This window comes from Myiozetetes cayanensis, unplaced genomic scaffold (genome assembly GCF_022539395.1).
Source record: "Myiozetetes cayanensis isolate MyiCay16 unplaced genomic scaffold, myiCay2020 scf63, whole genome shotgun sequence".
NCBI classification, from domain to species: domain Eukaryota; kingdom Metazoa; phylum Chordata; class Aves; order Passeriformes; family Tyrannidae; genus Myiozetetes; species Myiozetetes cayanensis.
In genome coordinates this window covers 100,258-106,588 of record NW_026087887.1, presented here as the reverse complement: position 1 = coordinate 106,588, position 6,331 = coordinate 100,258, and positions in this window count along the sequence as shown.

The window sequence follows — 6,331 nt, the reverse complement described above, 5'->3', positions numbered from 1 at the left end:
GTTTGGGTTGGAAGAACCTTAAAGATGATCCAGTTCCAAATCCCTGCCATGGGCAGGGGCACCTTCCTCTAGGAAAGGTCATGGAACCATGGAATGGTTTGGGTTGGAAGATCCTGCACACCGTGAAGGTGCCAGATTTGGTGTCTGGGTGTGATGTGAATTTTGGAATTTGCTTGGGAAACAAATAAAAGCCCCTTTTTACTGCTTGTTTTGCTGCTTTTTTCCCCCTTTTTTTTTCCTTAACAAAGGGGTCCAATCACACAATCACGAGGGATTGCAGAGCTTGCCCTCCCTGAGAAATCTTTGATTGGGGCAAAAATCACCTGGTTCTGGAAGGATCCTTGAATTAAAAGTGATGCCAAAGAAAGGGGATGTTTAGAACATTTGTGGGGTCTCTCCTGGGAGGGTCTTACCTTTTTTTTTTTGTTTTTGGTGGACAGGTCTCATAATGGGCTGAAATGAAGGATCTAAAACTCTGTGTGATCACAACCAAGCGGCAGCTCCTCTGCCCTGAGAGTGTCGGGGTGAATTGTCACAAAATCAGGGAATTTTGGGGTCGGAAGGGACCTCAGAGCTCATCCCACCCCACGGGACACCTTCCCTGGATGGGGTTCCTCCCCTTTGCAGGGCGGTTGGAGAGGCCAGAGGAGCTTTTGGGAGTCCTGTCACTCTTTCCCCGAGGCAATCCCGGCCCTGGGACCTCTTTCCTGCGAGTGAAAGGGGAGATATTTTGGGAATGAGCCGCGTTTTGTGCCGGGAGGACACGGAGAGGGAAGGGTGGGGTGTGGTCTGAGGTGTGGCAGAGCTTGGGGACATTGGGGACAGGGCGTTCACAGCGGGGATGATGAAGCTTCACTCGGCCCCGGGTAGGGCCAGGAGTGACTTCCTTGCATATTTTTTTTTTTTTAGGTTGGCACCACCTGAAAATGGAGAATCCCGGCTCTAATCCTGCTTTCCCTGTGCCTGAGCCCTGCTCTGGACAGGGGGACGGGGACCAGGAGCAGCCACAACCCCCAACTCCCCTGCCCAGCAACACCAGGAGGACACTCCAGCTCCTTTCCAGGGCAGGAAAACCCACGGCCCTTCATCCCTTGGGGGTGGGGAGGGGAGGACTGGCCGGTTTTTCCAGAATTCTGGATTTGGTTGGGATCAGCTCCCTGTCACCCTCCACCCCCCTCCTCCCCCCCACATTTGGGAGCTGCAGACCCGCCAAGCCCTCAATTTTGGTTGGAAAACAGGGGGAAAAAGCCGCTCAGGGCACAACCCCCCCACCCCCTCCTCCTCCCCGGGACGGTCCCTCCTCCCCGCGAGGAGCTCTTGGGTTTTTTGGGGTTTTTTTGCTGTGTTTTTTTTTTTCCTCCCCCACCCCAAACCTGCCCTTCAACCTCCTCCAGCCCCTCCTCTCGAATCCCTAAGAAGTGGCTTTTCCGGGTGCCCAGCCTTGCACTTCAGAAGGGCCAGGGCAGCGCCTGTGGCTTTTTGTTGTTGTTTTTTTGGTTTTTTTTAGCTGCTGAGCTTTCACAAAGCCGCTTTTTGGGACCTCGTGGAAGGGGGAACCCCGAGAGCTCCTTCCCCAGCAGCTCCCACGGGATCCCGGGCTTTGCAAGGCAGGATCCAGGACTGGTTTTGTTTCCACTGGCTGTGCTCGGCTCTCCACGTCGTTCCTGGCTGGCTGAGGGGCAGAAGGTGTTGAAGAAAAAAGGGGGGTCAAGCTCCTCCTTCTCCTTTTCGGGCCCCACCAGAGCTTTAAAGCCACAGCTTTACACCCAGACCTGCAAGGGGAAAATCCCCCGAGTTCCTGGGCCCCGAAATCGTGAGATTTACACCTCTGGGATTCACATCTGCCCAGGTGAATTAATCCTGCTTGAGGAACCTGCCTGAACCACCGGGACCTGCCGAGCCACCGATGGGGAGAGAGAGAGAGAGAGAGAGAGCCTGGAGGGGTTTTTTCAACCTCCTGGTTGGAACAACCACCCAAGGGGCCACCCCAGCCTGCCCTTTCCCAGTGGAAAAGCTGCTTTTTGGAGCCCCTCTCCCTGGAGAAGGGGGGGTTGGGGGTGCTGCTCCCCCTCCCTCCCCGCAGGCCGGGTGGTTGTTGTGGCTCGGCGTGAAAAGGGACAGCGAAGCCACCCCATTAAAAAAAGGGTTAATGAGGCCCCTGGGACATCTCCCTCTGCTTTTGTGGGCCCTGCTCTCCCGAGGTGTCTCTGAAGGCACCCTGATGCTGCTCCCACATCAAAGCAGGTGGTGTGGATTGGTGGGGACCAGGATAGAGAAGATGGTCCGGGCTCCTCCCGTGGCTCCTGGGCCGCTCCTCACCCTCAGCCCGGGGTCACCCCCAGCCACCTGTGCTGCTCAGGGGTGAAAGGATGGACAGGATCATTCCTTAGGGGCTGTTCTGTGGTCACTGCCCCCTCTGCATCACCTGAATTTGAGCTGATTCCAGGTGAGACCTTCCCAAAAACCTTTCCCTCCCTTCTGCTGGGGAGGTTTTGGGGGACACCCCACATGGTGTCGATGGGCAGGGGTGGTTGCAGGGGGGTCAGGCACTTTGCTGAGCAGGAGGAATGAAGGGAAATGAGCCACCAGAGGTGCTCTGGTAGCCAGGAGGGCCACCCCATGTCCTGGGGGGCAGCAGGGAAAGCATCACTGGCCGGGCCGGGCAGGGGATTTTTGTCCCGCCCTGCTCCGAGCTGGGGTGGCCTCACCTCGAGTCCTGGGGGAGGGGCAGTTTGGGCACCACGAGGTGAAAAAAAAAGTCTAAAGCTGTTGGAAAGTGCCCACAGGAGGGACAGGGGGATGGGGGAGGACCTGGAGGAGCAGCTGAGGGCGCTGGGGTTGTTCAGCTGAGAGAACATTCCTTGGGGTCTGCAGCTCCTCCCGAGGGGCAGCTCCGATTTCTGCTCCCTGGGAGCAGGGACAGGGCCCAGGGAAGGGCTGGAGCTGTGCCAGGGGAGGGTTTTGGGATGGATTTTGGGGAAAGGTTCTTCCCCCAGAGGGTGGTGGTTGGGCACTGAAAAGGCTCCCCGGGGTTTGGTCACGACCCCAAAGCTGCCAGAGCTCCAGGAGGGTTTGGACAACTCCCACAGGAGTTGGGATTTTGGGGGACCAGGGGGATTTTTTTGGTTGTCTGTGCAGGGCCAGGAGTTGGACTCGATGATCCTGTGGATCCTTTCCAGCTCAGGACACTCCACAATCCCACAATTCCATCAACTCTCCCTCCCCGGGGTGGGATCTCCCACGAGGAACCCTCAGAGCCGCCTTTCCCAAAGGGAAAGGTCTCACCACCAACCACCCCAAAGTGTCCCCCCCGACCCTTTGGGATGTTCCCCCCCTTTGCACAGGAATTTGGGAGGCCCTCGAGCATCAACCCCACCGGATTTTTGAGCCTCGGGGCTCTGAGCAGGGTGGGGGGACCGGGGTCGGGATGAAAGCACGAGGAGTGAGCACGAGCCTTCCACTGGAAGTGGGGTTTTTGGGGGGAAAAGTGGGGGAAAAAAACCGTAAAAACAAAAAATAAAACCAAACAAAAAACCCGAAGCAAACAAAAACCAAAAACCAAACCAAACCAACAAACAAACAAAACAAAAACCAAAAGAAAAAACCCAAGCCAAATAAAAAACTGAACAAAAAACAAACAAATAAACAAAAAACACACACACACACACAAAAAACCCCACCCACCCACACACACACAAAAAACCAAACCAACAAACAAGACCAAAAAAAAGAAAAAAAAAGAAAAAAGAAAAAAAAAAAGAAAAAAAGAAGAAAAAAAAAAGCCAACCCAGGGGATTCCGAGGTGGGAAAAGAGTTTTGAACCAAAAAACCTGTTCCTTCACGCCCGGGAGCCCAGCGGGGACGGCAGGGATGCCCTCCGGGCAGCCCAGGGGAACGGGAGAGGGAGAGAGGAGTTGTGGGAGGAGGGAAATTCAGCCCCGGGATCTCAACGCGTTCCCACCGACGGGTCTGTAACTCTGTGTGTGTGTTTTTTACACCCCATCCAGGGCGAAAACCACCACGGGAGCCGCTCAGAGCGTCCCTAACGCGACAGAATTAATTCTGCAAACTCGGAGAGAGGTTTTGAGGCGGTGAACAAAGGTTTGGCGGCGGGGCAGAGAAAATAAAGAGGTTTTATCAGCAGCGCGATCTCCGCCGGTGAGGTTGAGGTTTAAAAAAGCCTCGCTGGTGAATTTTCAAAAGCCTCTCGCTCTGGGGAGAGGGACGAGGGAGAGGTGCGTTAAAAAAATAAAAATAATAATTAAAAAAAATAAAACCCAACGCGGCAGGTGAGACGGATAAATAAATAACACACACCCCACCCCCTCTGGCGTGGGAGTCCTCCCACCTAAAAATCCAGCTTCCTAAAACGCCCCGTGGCCGGGACCGAGGGCAGGGACGTGAATGGTCCACGGGAAAGAGCTTGGGATCATCAAAGGGAAAAAAAAATATATATATATATAAAAAAGTTGTTTTGCAAAGCGCCCGGAGCAGGAGAACCTGGAGACGGGGGAGTCACGCTCTGCAGGGCCGGGAGGGGAGGGGAGCAGAGCTCGTTTTTTTGCCCCACAGCGCGATAAAAAAACCCCACGGGACCTGTGGGTGGTGGGTGGAGGGGGCAGCGCCCACTCCTCGACCCCAGGGAGGTGACCCCAGGCCGGGCTCCCGCGGGATGCGCCTCGAACGAGCGGCTGGAGCGGCTTTTTGTGACTCACCCCGGCCACCACCACGCAGGAAAAGCCTCCCGGTGTGTCACGGCGCGGGGGGCAGCTTGGCGTGGGCCCCACCTTTCACCCCGTGCTGGTGGTTTAGGTGATAAAGGCGGGGTTTTGCCCCAGGGGGAGTCGGTAATTTGTGACATCCCAGCCCTCAGAGCCCCTGGATCGGCTGTTCCAGCATTCCCAGAGCCCTGGAGAGCGGCCAGGACTCCACACTCCTCATTCCCAGGGAGCCTGGGGGGGATGGGGGGTTTGGAACCTCCAATCCCAGCAGATCAAAATCCCCTGGATCGGCTGTTCCAGCATTCCCAGAGCCCTGGAGAGCGGCCAGGACTCCACACTCCTCATTCCCAGGGAGCCTGGAGGGGATGGGGGGTTTGGAACCTCCAATCCTGGAGATCAGAATCCCCTGGATGGCCACAAAACCCACGCGAGGGAGATAAAGGGATCGTGACACCTCCGGGTTGGTGATCCCTCCTCCAGCCAGGAGGGGCAGGGAGTCAGGGATTCATGGAATGGGATGGAAGGGATGACGTTAAAGGTCATCTCATTCCAACCCCTGCCACTTCCCGCCATCCCAGGGGGATCCAGCCCTGCCTTGGACACTCCCAGGGATCCAGAGGCAGCCACAGCTCCTCTGGGGAATCCATTCCCCGCCCTCTCTGGGAATTCCTTCCCAATATCCCACCTAACCCTCCCCTTTTCCGGTGGGAAGCCGTTCCCTATGCACTGCCCCTCCATCCTCAGTGTCCCAAATCCCTCTCCAGCTCTCCTGGAGCTGCTGGAGCGAGTCCAGAGGAGGCGCCAAGATCAGAGGGATGAGGAAATGCTGACGGAGTGGGGATTGTGACCTAATTGTGGCCCTTCAGCGCCCGCAGGAGCTGCGAGAAACACGGAGAGAGTTTACAAGTGCCAGGACTGGGGAGGGGAATTGGCTTTGAACTAAAAAAGGAGGTTTAGATTAAACATCAGGAAAAGAAATTCCTCCCTGTGAGGGCGGGCAGGGCCCGGCATGGATTTCCCAGAGGAGCTGTGGCTGCCCCTGGATCCCCTGGAAGCGTCCACGGATCCACCTGGGACGGTGGGAGGGAGGTGGCAGGGAGTGGAACCGGCTCGTCTTTGAGGTGCCTCCCAACCCCCAAACCATGCCGTGTTTCTGTGTTTTCTGCCACCGGGACTCCCTGGCCGGGAGCAAAAACACGGCACGAGGTGAGCCTGCAGCTTCCAGGGGGAGCTGCCCCGAGTGGGACCTAAAAAAAAACCCCAAATCCCTTCACCAGCTCCGCCCCTGGGTGACCCCGAGGGGACCAGAACCACCCCCCACCCCACCCGTGTTCTCCCCGTGGGGCTGCCCTGGCTGAGGAGGCTCCCCCGGGGGAATTCCTGGCAGCCACATCCCGCCCTCTCCTTTTGTGTTATTCCCCTTTTGTTCCTGCTATTGATTTGGGCGGTTGGGGTTTTGTTTTTTCTCTCCCCGAACATCCCACGGGGCGGGGTTGGGAATTTCCACCTGCCGGGTTCTCCCCCCGCACCCCACCCGTGATGCCGGGCGGGGTCAGGCGCTGCCTCTCCCGTTCCCCACGCGGGAACCTCCGTGATCCAAAGCCGGCCTG